The sequence below is a fragment of the Dicentrarchus labrax genome, unplaced genomic scaffold (assembly GCF_905237075.1).
Source record: "Dicentrarchus labrax unplaced genomic scaffold, dlabrax2021, whole genome shotgun sequence".
NCBI lineage: Eukaryota > Metazoa > Chordata > Actinopteri > Moronidae > Dicentrarchus > Dicentrarchus labrax.
Genome location: NW_026136708.1, coordinates 4,680,724 through 4,694,009, shown reverse-complemented (window position 1 = coordinate 4,694,009; position 13,286 = coordinate 4,680,724). Strand labels below are relative to the sequence as shown.

The 13,286-nt window shown below is 46.2% G+C and overlaps 7 non-coding genes across 7 annotated transcripts; all 7 read right to left on the bottom strand.

Moving 5' to 3' along the window:
- Positions 1–5,357: 5,357 nt before the first annotated feature.
- Positions 5,358–5,430, bottom strand: trnav-aac (transfer RNA valine (anticodon AAC)). The gene has a single exon. It is a non-coding gene; the product is annotated as a tRNA-Val (tRNA).
- A 1,473-nt stretch (positions 5,431–6,903) lies between these two features.
- On the bottom strand, positions 6,904–6,976 carry trnav-cac (transfer RNA valine (anticodon CAC)). The gene has a single exon. It is a non-coding gene; the product is annotated as a tRNA-Val (tRNA).
- A 609-nt stretch (positions 6,977–7,585) lies between these two features.
- Positions 7,586–7,658, bottom strand: trnav-aac (transfer RNA valine (anticodon AAC)). Its single transcript has one exon. It is a non-coding gene; the product is annotated as a tRNA-Val (tRNA).
- Positions 7,659–9,132: 1,474 nt separating this feature from the next.
- Positions 9,133–9,205, bottom strand: trnav-cac (transfer RNA valine (anticodon CAC)). Its single transcript has one exon. It is a non-coding gene; the product is annotated as a tRNA-Val (tRNA).
- A 610-nt stretch (positions 9,206–9,815) lies between these two features.
- Positions 9,816–9,888, bottom strand: trnav-aac (transfer RNA valine (anticodon AAC)). The gene has a single exon. It is a non-coding gene; the product is annotated as a tRNA-Val (tRNA).
- A 1,474-nt stretch (positions 9,889–11,362) lies between these two features.
- On the bottom strand, positions 11,363–11,435 carry trnav-cac (transfer RNA valine (anticodon CAC)). The gene has a single exon. It is a non-coding gene; the product is annotated as a tRNA-Val (tRNA).
- Positions 11,436–12,045: 610 nt separating this feature from the next.
- Positions 12,046–12,118, bottom strand: trnav-aac (transfer RNA valine (anticodon AAC)). Its single transcript has one exon. It is a non-coding gene; the product is annotated as a tRNA-Val (tRNA).
- Between the last annotated feature and the right edge of the window lie 1,168 nt (positions 12,119–13,286).

The window sequence follows — 13,286 nt, the reverse complement described above, 5'->3', positions numbered from 1 at the left end:
TGATCTGTTTACTCTCACTGGAAATGGACTCCCCTACCCTTAATAAAAGGGCCATAATCTCCAAAATTTTTGAGGACAATGTAAGTTTGGTTTAAACAGACAAATAAAAATTCATGCAGACATACAAAGAACTAATAGCACTTCAGAAAAAAAATTGTTATGGTGACAGGGTAGTGGTTGTGGCATTTTGTTGTAAACTTTAGTCATCAGATGGAGACAAGATGGACAGAAAACATCACTTGTTAGAGGAAGTAAGATCAAGACTCTGCAACCCTTCCACTAAAGAAAAACACAGACAAGAACAGAGAAACACAGGGGAAACACTTATGCCAGAATTGAATTAGGCTGGAAGAACTACAGTAAGGATGACGGTGAGTTTAAGCAGGTTCGATCTGCAAATGGAGGAGTGACGAGGCATGTTTAACTTGACAGACATGCAAAAGTACGAGAGATCAAAACTATGGCTGAGAGCTTGTTTTTCACAGAAGGGAAATCATAGTATTTGGAGCTCAAAAGTCTTCACTCTGACATGCAGGCTATCCATCACAGGCCGATTGGTGAAGAGTGTACCATTGAAGACTTCTATGAAGAAACTAAGTTGAGACTACTGAGACTATACCTTTGCACCAGGAAGCTGGATACAGTACACAGTTCTCCCAATGAAACAGATGACATAGTCATCTTGTCACCTGAACATACACCTGATGAAGATGAACAACCTCCTCCAGATGACATTCAACAGACCAGTCAAGAGCTAGTACCAAATGTCCTGATGGTTTTAGATGAGACACACTTTTCAGACACAATTGTTGTGCAAGAACTGCAAGACCTGATGAACCCAACACTGTATGTTATGAGTGAGCATAACGAATGGAGTGAGGAAACAAGAAATGTGCTTGACAGTACTCAGACAAATGCTGGATCAGAAAATGGCTTAAATGTAAGTAATAACCAGATTGAGGACAGCTTTAATGAGATTTTCAAAGGGGCAGCATTTCCTGAGAGTGAATCTGTCAATCTTGATGATACGATCCCACTGTGGTTAGAAAAGAAGGTTTTGTCTCACTGACCTGATGAGTGCAGCCGTTATAAACAAAGAAGTGCCAATCAAAATTAAAATTCTTAATAAATCTTTTGAAAAGGGAGTAGGCTCAGGTGTAGTTCGAGAATGCTTATCTGTCTCGAATGAGTTCTACAGCAGATGCACTATGGAGGCCAATATTAAGGCCCCTTACCTTTAGATATTATCCTGCAGTGGACAAGTGGTAACAACAACAACAACAACAATAATAACAATAGTAGAATCAAATGAATTCCATCTAGATGGAAAGCTTAAATATTATACAACAACACTTTCTTGAAAATGAAAATATCTGAACAATGTTCTGTGTACAGTGAAGAAGCAGCAGCCTCTGCTGTTTGCTAAGAGAAATGAAAAAGCTTACAGCACCTGGTATTCCCAGGCAGTCTCCCATCCAAGTACTAACAATGTTCTGTTATTCTGTCAGATTAGGGTCTGTGTCTGAGAATGTGAGAATACATTCAAGACGTTTATTTATGTACATACGATTTGATGACCAACTTAGTTCTGTATTAATTTATGAATTTACTGATGTGAATTCTCCCAAAATCAGGTCCAACGAAATCAATTCATTAACAGGGTGTGCAGGACACAAATTCAACATGTCAGTGGACAAGTGATAACAACAACAACAACAATGATAATAACAATAGTAGAATCAAATGAATTCCATCTAGCCGGAAAGCTTAAATATTAAACAACAACACTGTCTTGAAGAGGAAAAAATGTCTGAACAACGATCTGTGTACAGTGAAGAAACAGCAGCCTCTGCTGTTTGCTAAGAGAAAAGAAAAAAGCTTACAGGAAGAGCGATGAAAGCCCTGACTGTACGGGAGAAGCTCCCATTCCCTGCCTGTAGTCTCCATTGTCAAGTTTAAATTTATGGTTTATAGTGTGCGCAGGGCTCTATTTTTTCTCCTGTTGTTTTCTAGCATTTTGTATAGTGTTACTTATTGCCCGTTTACTTAGACAAGGGTTTCTTGATTCATTGTAAACACAAATAACGATGGCTGTGTCCGACCAGTTAGTCCTTAACTTCCTTAACTTTTCCCATTCATTCTCTATGGTAGTTCTTGTCACTACAGATGTAATATATTTTCGGCCACAAGCGGGGTTTTGGTGGCACTGTTTCCCCCCTCGATAGAAGTAAGAAGACTGTTTTCTTCTTTGAGTGACATACAGTGGAGCATCGACAGGAGTTTACAAACACTTGTTCTCATAGACGGATTAGAATTATCTGTCGTCAAGTTAACTTTTCAATTGTTTTTTTAACTCATAAATTCACGTTTCACAGTCATATATGGTCATACTGTATTTATAACGTTGTAATGTTTACACTAACTCGGGTTGTCGTTAGCTAATGTAACGTAACATTAGCTCACGTTAGTACATTAAATTTGGTATGCAACGTTATATGTTATAACAGCTGCTATTATTATTACTGTACACACTGGAAGAGCTGTCTGTCAGGTCTTCAGTTTCTCTCTGTCACTGATACAAAATCCTGCTTTCTTTGACTCTCTTTTTGCCATCATTATCTAAGTTTATTAGTTCATTCATTCATTCATTTGACTAACGTTACAGTCATATTTGGGGCAGTAAGCTGACCGTGTACATTTTGAATGGGTAAATACTACAGCATATTTCTATTTTATACCCCATATTTCATTTTTCACAGTGTCACTGAAATCTCTCTATATAAATACAGCTTCCCCTCATTGATCGATACTGTCTGAGTCTTATGTGAAGTGGGATTTAATTATTACTACATTACAATATAACTTATACTACCTACTATTACTGTGTAACATTATTATATATTACTTAATATGCATTGTTTTTTGCAGTGAAAAGAAATCATGGAGAAGACCATCAGCTTCTTCCCAGGACCCATCTGTTGAGGCCATGAGGATAAAAAAAAATCCTGGGCTTCAGGACAAGTCTCCCGCTCAGAAACATGACCTAGTGAAGACCAGTGCTCTCACTGTGGTCTTCCAGCGAGGAGGGGATGTGTCGGACTGAGTGATGGGAGAGTACCTGCTGCAGTTTGGAAAGTACAAGGGAAAATCGTCCAAGTGGCTCCTAGAAAATGATGTTGGCTACACCATCTACCTGATGAAAAAGGTAGACAAGGAGGAGAGAGACGGGACCTTCAACCCACAGGGACACAGTAAGGACAGCCTGCTGTCTTTCCTGGACTATGCCGGGAGCTTCCAGGAAATCCAGGACCTGAGGAACTACGTCATCTCCAGGAAGCCTGCTCCACCAGTGGCATCACAGGGTGACAATATTGTCGGCTTTGCTGCAAGGGCCAAAACCACCTGGAGGCAGATCTGGGAGAGCAGGGCGGATGGTTATGCTGCTTACATTTTAGGACCAAAGTGCATCAAATACAGCAAGATGTACAACCTGCAGCAGTACATCCTCAAGCAGGAAAGGGCTGAGTCCTGTCCATCACCTGCAGAAGGCTCCACTACATCTACTGCCTCCACTTCAACATCAGGCACTCTAGGTCAGTTCACAACAATAATCAAATACTGATTTCATGATCATTTTATGTACCTAACACACAATGAATGTTGTTTAATCTAGTGATGGAGGAGGACAAGGAGCTGGAGAGAGAGATGTTGAACCTGTCTCCATATAAATTTGACACTGAACTAAGTAGGTGGATCTAGTTTCATAAAGAGTGAAACATATAGAGACTTTTTTAAACTCTTACTGTACGTGATAAAATGTCACCTGTGTTTTCAGGACCACCAGCAGGAGTCCAGGGAAGAACAGCTGTGTCTCCACCAACAGGTTTGTCTTCATTAGTGCGGACGGAGGAATCTGTTTACACCAGAATTCACCTGCCGTTACAATTCTCTGTCAACTAGTTTGTTATTTTGGCCGTGTTCTGGTCTATTCTGATGTTTGTGTTGTCTTGCTCTCCCACTAACCAAAGGAATTAACATGTTAACAATGATGGTAAATGTTTTGTGTTATATGCATGCTTTATTTAAGCTGTTATTTAAGGATTTGGCATGTAAAATACCATGGAGGCTTAGATACAGGTTCACATGCCACATCTTTGATTGACCAGTGATATTCTTAGTATATACTGATATTGTTTACCTGGTTTCAGATGCCTTAAAGATTTGTGTTTTTTAGTGCTATCAGTTAAACGCGTTGTTATCGCGAGATTAACGTTCTTTTTGGCCTAGCACACTTTGTAGTTTTTTTCATATACTGTTGCAACAACTAGTAATGTTAGAAAAAGTACAACACCACACTGGATCTAGCTAGACCGGAAACAAAACAACAGGCATGCCGCACACACTTAAGAGTAGTAGACGTTAAGTTTTGAGTGGATGGCGAGCGCGAGACGGATGGCAATAATATTCTGAATGGAAAGTTTACTTTTAAAAAGTTGCCAAATGGTTCCATTGACAAGACCAAAGTGATCTGTGTGTTTTGTCGTTGTGAACTGAGCTATCATCGCAGCACGTCCAGTCTGAAATACCACTTGATGGCCAAGCACACAGCTGATGCGAATTCTCCGCCCCCTCGTCAAAGCCAGGCGACAATGGATGATGTTAGTGTGAAATTGAACACTACAGTATATGCCAATGTTGTTTTCAATAAAAACAACATTTGCACAAAGCAAGCCAATCCACTTTTCCATGTTGATAAGAGCATTAAAATGAGAAAAAATAATGAGACAAAAAGAAATCAAGGGACATTTAGAATAGATAAAAATGTGCGATTAATTGTGAGTTAACTATGACATTAATGCGATTAATCACAATTAAATATTTTAATCGTTTGACAGCACTAGTGTTTTTACATTTCAAATGAACAGCAATTCACAATTTTAATGAAAATGTTTAGTCTGTACTACCAGTTAGCTGCAAAGACAACAGGTAAAGACAGATTGCGAAGCATAAGAAACTTAAATGTGTGAGGGAAATGACACAGATTGTTTTTACAGCACACAGGACTAGGCCACCGCCAGTCTCCCGCAGTCCTTTGGAGTCTGTGATAACAGCAGCTTAATTTTATAGTGCTCCAAGTCAAAGTGAAGTTAGAGGTAGGAAGAGTGACTAAATCCCTCACTGTAGGGGAGAAGCAGCCAGTCCCTGCCTGTAGTCTCAACTGTCAAGCTTAATTTTATAGTGCGCACAGGGCTCTACTTTTTCTCCTGTTGTTTTCTAGCATTTCGTACAGTTTCATTTTTGCCCGGTTTACCTAGAAGTTGGCTTTTTGATTCAGTGTAAACGCCAATAAAGGTGGCTGTTTCCGCCCGGTTTCGAACCGGGGACCTTTCGCGTGTTAGGCGAACGTGATAACCACTACACTACAGAAACAGGCAAGGGCAGCACTCACGCAGACGCGCGTGACCACGCACCGGCCCGCTCATATTCAAGCTTTTCAAATACCGGACGATGTGTTCGTTTTTGACCTGGACAGATGGGATGAGACATTTTAAACTGGATTCAGAAAAAAGTTCCCCTTTCATGGATTTGAGTGACGGTAAATGCTGTGTTGGGCGAACGTGATCACCACTAAACTACGGGAACCACTGGCAGCTCTGGCCCGTGCGTGTGCACGTGCGCAGTTAAAATCAACTGTACACTGAACTGAAAACCTTTCTAACGCCAGAAAACCTGTTAATTTTGCAGGGTAAGGGTGTGTTTTTTGTTAAGACTTTCTACCCATGCATAGCAGCAACCCATCACTGGTTGCTGAAGTGGCTGGATCGAAGCTCTCTACTCCCCCGTGAGTTTGCGTCCTTTGTTCTGGTCTGTGCATACGTTTCACCGCAGCCCAACGTGCAGGATGCACAGTGCAAGCTTGTCTAGAAGATATTGTCTACGGAGCGGAGAAACCCGGACTCGGCAGTCGTCGTCCTCTGCGACTTTGACAAAGGTAACCCAATCCATGAAGTCCCCAAACACAGACGGCTTGTGAAATGCCCGACCAGAGAGGAGAACATGTGTGGAGAGGTCTCAGACGGCTCACCAAGTGCAAACCTAAAACCCCCCAACCCGCTAACGACTTGCGCCAGGCAAACGACCTGAATGAGTTCTGCTGTGGATTTGAAAGACAAAGCGACAGTTCTTACACCATCCTCCTAGACTCCATCTGTCATTAGCGCTTTCCCTCGAGGCTGCGTCCTTTCCCCTCCGCTCCTCTGCCAGTACACCAACAGCTGCCGACTCCAGTCGTCAATCCGTCAATTGCCTGAAGATTGCGGACGACACCACCCTCATTGGGCTCATCTGTGGTGGGGATGAGGCCGCCTACAGGTGGGAGCTTGACCATCTGGTGACCGGCTGCGGACAGAACAACTTGGAGCTCCACGCTCAAAAGACAGTGGAGATGGTTGGGGATTTCAGGAAGAGCGCACCTCTAGTGAGAGCTGAGAACGCCAGCTGAAAATCAGCAAAAACGTGTCACCGTCCTTCAGCTTCAATGCCTCCCTGTATGCCTCTTCCCTGCAAACGCCGGGAACAGCGCCACCAGTGCGTCGACACGCCAAACCTGGCAATGCGCCAGTCCTCGTTAGTATAGTGGACAGTATCTCCGCCTGTCACGCTGAAGACCGGGCTTCAATTCCCTGACGGGGAGACCCTACTTCTCTACCGCCTGCCGATCTTTTAGCGGAAAAAAAGTAAAGTAGCACAGGTGCAGCAAGCGTGTGCTTGCGTCATGCTGAGGGTATGGTTACCTTGACTTTGCCCCTTTTTGCGTCCGTCTGCTTACTTGACGGAGTATAGTTTGATTTTGATACTGAGTAGAGTTTGATTCCAATAATCAGATTAAAGAGCAGAGAAGACTGTTTCCGCCCGGTTTCGAACCGGGGACCTTTCGCGTGTGAAGCAAACGTGATAACCACTACACTACGGAAACGGGCAAGAGCAGCCCTCACGCAGACGCCTGCGCCGACTCACCAGCCTGCTCAAACGCAAGCTTTCCAAATTCTGGACAACGGGTTTGTTTTTGACCTGGAGAGATGGGATGAGACATTTTAAACTGGATTAAGCAAAAGTTCCCGTTTCATGGATTTGAGTGACAGTAAATGCTGTACGCACAGGAACCATGAATGACTATTATATTAGAAACAGTCCTCGATGGTCAACCTAGACATTTGTTGAGAAAGGTTGACTCTAGCTTGGTTCCAGCCCTGCTTTTACCAGAGTGAAAGCAACAGCAGCAACAACAAAGAAGCCTTCAGCAGGTGAGCAGAAGGAAAAAAGACAGAACATCTTCGAAGCAGAAACAGGCAATGTGCTCCAAGTCAAAGTGAAGTTAGAGGTAGGAAGAGTGACTAAATCCCTTACTGTAGGGGAGAAGCAGCCAGTCCCTGCCTGTAGTCTCAACTGTCAAGCTTAATTTTATAGTGCGCACAGGGCTCTACTTTTTCTCCTGTTGTTTTCTAGCATTTCGTACAGTTTCATTTTTGCCCGGTTTACCTAGAAATTGGCTTTTTGATTCAGTGTAAACGCCAATAAAGGTGGCTGTTTCCGCCCGGTTTCGAACCGGGGACCTTTCGCGTGTTAGGCGAACGTGATGACCACTACACTACGGAAACGGGCAAGGGCAGCACTCACGCAGACGCGCGTGACCACGCACCAGCCCGCTCATATGCAAGCTTTTCAAATTCCGGACGATGTGTTCGTTTTTGACCTGGAGAGATGGGATGAGACATTTTAAACTGGATTCAGAAAAAAGTTCCCCTTTCATGGATTTGAGTGACAGTAAATGCAGTGTTGGGCGAACGTGATCACCACTAAACTACGGGAACCACTGGCAGCTCTGGCCCGTGCGTGTGCACGTGCGCAGTTAAAATCAACTGTACACTGAACTGAAAACCTTTCTAACGCCAGAAAACCTGTTAATTTTGCAGGGTAAGGGTGTGTTTTTTGTTAAGACTTTCTACCCATGCATAGCAGCAACCCATCACTGGTTGCTGAAGTGGCTGGATCGAAGCTCTCTACTTCCCCCGTGAGTTTGCGTCCTTTGTTCTGGTCTGTGCATACGTTCCACCGCAGCCCAACGTGCAGGATGCACAGCGCAAGCTTGTCTAGAAGATATTGTCTACGGAGCGGAGAAACCCGGACTCGGCAGTCGTCGTCCTCTGCGACTTTGACAAAGGTAACCCAATCCATGAAGTCCCCAAACACAGACGGCTTGTGAAATGCCCGACCAGAGAGGAGAACATGTGTGGAGAGGTCTCAGACGGATCACCAAGTGCAAACCTAAAACCCCCCAACCCGCTAACGACTTGCGCCAGGCAAACGACCTGAATGAGTTCTGCTGTGGATTTGAAAGACAAAGCGACAGTTCTTACACCATCCTCCTAGACTCCATCTGTCATTAGCGCTTTCCCTCGAGGCTGCGTCCTTTCCCCTCCGCTCCTCTGCCAGTACACCAACAGCTGCCGACTCCAGTCGTCAATCCGTCAATTGCCTGAAGATTGCGGACGACACCACCCTCATTGGGCTCATCTGTGGTGGGGATGAGGCCGCCTACAGGTGGGAGCTTGACCATCTGGTGACCGGCTGCGGACAGAACAACTTGGAGCTCCACGCTCAAAAGACAGTGGAGATGGTTGGGGATTTCAGGAAGAGCGCACCTCTAGTGAGAGCTGAGAACGCCAGCTGAAAATCAGCAAAAACGTGTCACCGTCCTTCAGCTTCAATGCCTCCCTGTATGCCTCTTCCCTGCAAACGCCGGGAACAGCGCCACCAGTGCGTCGACACGCCAAACCTGGCAATGCGCCAGTCCTCGTTAGTATAGTGGACAGTATCTCCGCCTGTCACGCTGAAGACCGGGCTTCAATTCCCTGACGGGGAGACACTACTTCTCTACCGCCTGCCGATCTTTTAGCGGAAAAAAAGTAAAGTAGCACAGGTGCAGCAAGCGTGTGCTTGTGTCATGCTGAGGGTATGGTTACCTTGACTTTGCCCCTTTTTGCGTCCGTCTGCTTACTTGACGGAGTATAGTTTGATTTTGATACTGAGTAGAGTTTGATTCCAATAATCAGATTAAAGAGCAGAGAAGACTGTTTCCGCCCGGTTTCGAACCGGGGACCTTTCGCGTGTGAAGCGAACGTGATAACCACTACACTACGGAAACGGGCAAGAGCAGCCCTCACGCCGACGCCCGCGCCGACTCACCAGCCTGCTCAAACGCAAGCTTTCCAAATTCTGGACAACGGGTTTGTTTTTGACCTGGAGAGATGGGATGAGACATTTTAAACTGGATTAAGCAAAAAGTTCCCGTTTCATGGATTTGAGTGACAGTAAATGCTGTACGCACAGGAACCATGAATGACTATTATATTAGAAACAGTCCTCGATGGTCAACCTAGCCATTTGTTGAGAAAGGTTGACTCTAGCTTGGTTCCAGCCCTGCTTTTACCAGAGTGAAAGCAACAGCAGCAACAACAAAGAAGCCTTCAGCAGGTGAGCAGAAGGAAAAAAGACAGAACATCTTCGAAGCAGAAACAGGCAATGTGCTCCAAGTCAAAGTGAAGTTAGAGGTAGGAAGAGTGACTAAATCCCTCACTGTAGGGGAGAAGCAGCCAGTCCCTGCCTGTAGTCTCAACTGTCAAGCTTAATTTTATAGTGCGCACAGGGCTCTACTTTTTCTCCTGTTGTTTTCTAGCATTTCGTACAGTTTCATTTTTGCCCGGTTTACCTAGAAGTTGGCTTTTTGATTCAGTGTAAACGCCAATAAAGGTGGCTGTTTCCGCCCGGTTTCGAACCGGGGACCTTTCGCGTGTTAGGCGAACGTGATGACCACTACACTACGGAAACGGGCAAGGGCAGCACTCACGCAGACGCGCGTGACCACGCACCAGCCCGCTCATATGCAAGCTTTTCAAATTCCGGACGATGTGTTCGTTTTTGACCTGGAGAGATGGGATGAGACATTTTAAACTGGATTCAGAAAAAAGTTCCCCTTTCATGGATTTGAGTGACAGTAAATGCTGTGTTGGGCGAACGTGATCACCACTAAACTACGGGAACCACTGGCAGCTCTGGCCCGTGCGTGTGCACGTGCGCAGTTAAAATCAACTGTACACTGAACTGAAAACCTTTCTAACGCCAGAAAACCTGTTAATTTTGCAGGGTAAGGGTGTGTTTTTTGTTAAGACTTTCTACCCATGCATAGCAGCAACCCATCACTGGTTGCTGAAGTGGCTGGATCGAAGCTCTCTACTTCCCCCGTGAGTTTGCGTCCTTTGTTCTGGTCTGTGCATACGTTCCACCGCAGCCCAACGTGCAGGATGCACAGCGCAAGCTTGTCTAGAAGATATTGTCTACGGAGCGGAGAAACCCGGACTCGGCAGTCGTCGTCCTCTGCGACTTTGACAAAGGTAACCCAATCCATGAAGTCCCCAAACACAGACGGCTTGTGAAATGCCCGACCAGAGAGGAGAACATGTGTGGAGAGGTCTCAGACGGCTCACCAAGTGCAAACCTAAAACCCCCCAACCCGCTAACGACTTGCGCCAGGCAAACGACCTGAATGAGTTCTGCTGTGGATTTGAAAGACAAAGCGACAGTTCTTACACCATCCTCCTAGACTCCATCTGTCATTAGCGCTTTCCCTCGAGGCTGCGTCCTTTCCCCTCCGCTCCTCTGCCAGTACACCAACAGCTGCCGACTCCAGTCGTCAATCCGTCAATTGCCTGAAGATTGCGGACGACACCACCCTCATTGGGCTCATCTGTGGTGGGGATGAGGCCGCCTACAGGTGGGAGCTTGACCATCTGGTGACCGGCTGCGGACAGAACAACTTGGAGCTCCACGCTCAAAAGACAGTGGAGATGGTTGGGGATTTCAGGAAGAGCGCACCTCTAGTGAGAGCTGAGAACGCCAGCTGAAAATCAGCAAAAACGTGTCACCGTCCTTCAGCTTCAATGCCTCCCTGTATGCCTCTTCCCTGCAAACGCCGGGAACAGCGCCACCAGTGCGTCGACACGCCAAACCTGGCAATGCGCCAGTCCTCGTTAGTATAGTGGACAGTATCTCCGCCTGTCACGCTGAAGACCGGGCTTCAATTCCCTGACGGGGAGACACTACTTCTCTACCGCCTGCCGATCTTTTAGCGGAAAAAAAGTAAAGTAGCACAGGTGCAGCAAGCGTGTGCTTGCGTCATGCTGAGGGTATGGTTACCTTGACTTTGCCCCTTTTTGCGTCCGTCTGCTTACTTGACGGAGTATAGTTTGATTTTGATACTGAGTAGAGTTTGATTCCAATAATCAGATTAAAGAGCAGAGAAGACTGTTTCCGCCCGGTTTCGAACCGGGGACCTTTCGCGTGTGAAGCGAACGTGATAACCACTACACTACGGAAAGGGGCAAGAGCAGCCCTCACGCAGACGCCCGCGCCGACTCACCAGCCTGCTCAAACGCAAGCTTTCCAAATTCTGGACAACGGGTTTGTTTTTGACCTGGAGAGATGGGATGAGACATTTTAAACTGGATTAAGCAAAAAGTTCCCGTTTCATGGATTTGAGTGACAGTAAATGCTGTACGCACAGGAACCATGAATGACTATTATATTAGAAACAGTCCTCGATGGTCAACCTAGCCATTTGTTGAGAAAGGTTGACTCTAGCTTGGTTCCAGCCCTGCTTTTACCAGAGTGAAAGCAACAGCAGCAACAACAAAGAAGCCTTCAGCAGGTGAGCAGAAGGAAAAAAGACAGAACATCTTCGAAGCAGAAACAGGCAATGTGCTCCAAGTCAAAGTGAAGTTAGAGGTAGGAAGAGTGACTAAATCCCTCACTGTAGGGGAGAAGCAGCCAGTCCCTGCCTGTAGTCTCAACTGTCAAGCTTAATTTTATAGTGCGCACAGGGCTCTACTTTTTCTCCTGTTGTTTTCTAGCATTTCGTACAGTTTCATTTTTGCCCGGTTTACCTAGAAGTTGGCTTTTTGATTCAGTGTAAACGCCAATAAAGGTGGCTGTTTCCGCCCGGTTTCGAACCGGGGACCTTTCGCGTGTTAGGCGAACGTGATGACCACTACACTACGGAAACGGGCAAGGGCAGCACTCACGCAGACGCGCGTGACCACGCACCAGCCCGCTCATATGCAAGCTTTTCAAATTCGGACGATGTGTTCGTTTTTGACCTGGAGAGATGGGATGAGACATTTTAAACTGGATTCAGAAAAAAGTTCCCCTTTCATGGATTTGAGTGACAGTAAATGCTGTGTTGGGCGAACGTGATCACCACTAAACTACGGGAACCACTGGCAGCTCTGGCCCGTGCGTGTGCACGTGCGCAGTTAAAATCAACTGTACACTGAACTGAAAACCTTTCTAACGCCAGAAAACCTGTTAATTTTGCAGGGTAAGGGTGTGTTTTTTGTTAAGACTTTCTACCCATGCATAGCAGCAACCCATCACTGGTTGCTGAAGTGGCTGGATCGAAGCTCTCTACTTCCCCCGTGAGTTTGCGTCCTTTGTTCTGGTCTGTGCATACGTTCCACCGCAGCCCAACGTGCAGGATGCACAGCGCAAGCTTGTCTAGAAGATATTGTCTACGGAGCGGAGAAACCCGGACTCGGCAGTCGTCGTCCTCTGCGACTTTGACAAAGGTAACCCAATCCATGAAGTCCCCAAACACAGACGGCTTGTGAAATGCCCGACCAGAGAGGAGAACATGTGTGGAGAGGTCTCAGACGGATCACCAAGTGCAAACCTAAAACCCCCCAACCCGCTAACGACTTGCGCCAGGCAAACGACCTGAATGAGTTCTGCTGTGGATTTGAAAGACAAAGCGACAGTTCTTACACCATCCTCCTAGACTCCATCTGTCATTAGCGCTTTCCCTCGAGGCTGCGTCCTTTCCCCTCCGCTCCTCTGCCAGTACACCAACAGCTGCCGACTCCAGTCGTCAATCCGTCAATTGCCTGAAGATTGCGGACGACACCACCCTCATTGGGCTCATCTGTGGTGGGGATGAGGCCGCCTACAGGTGGGAGCTTGACCATCTGGTGACCGGCTGCGGACAGAACAACTTGGAGCTCCACGCTCAAAAGACAGTGGAGATGGTTGGGGATTTCAGGAAGAGCGCACCTCTAGTGAGAGCTGAGAACGCCAGCTGAAAATCAGCAAAAACGTGTCACCGTCCTTCAGCTTCAATGCCTCCCTGTATGCCTCTTCCCTGCAAACGCCGGGAACAGCGCCACCAGTGCGTCGAC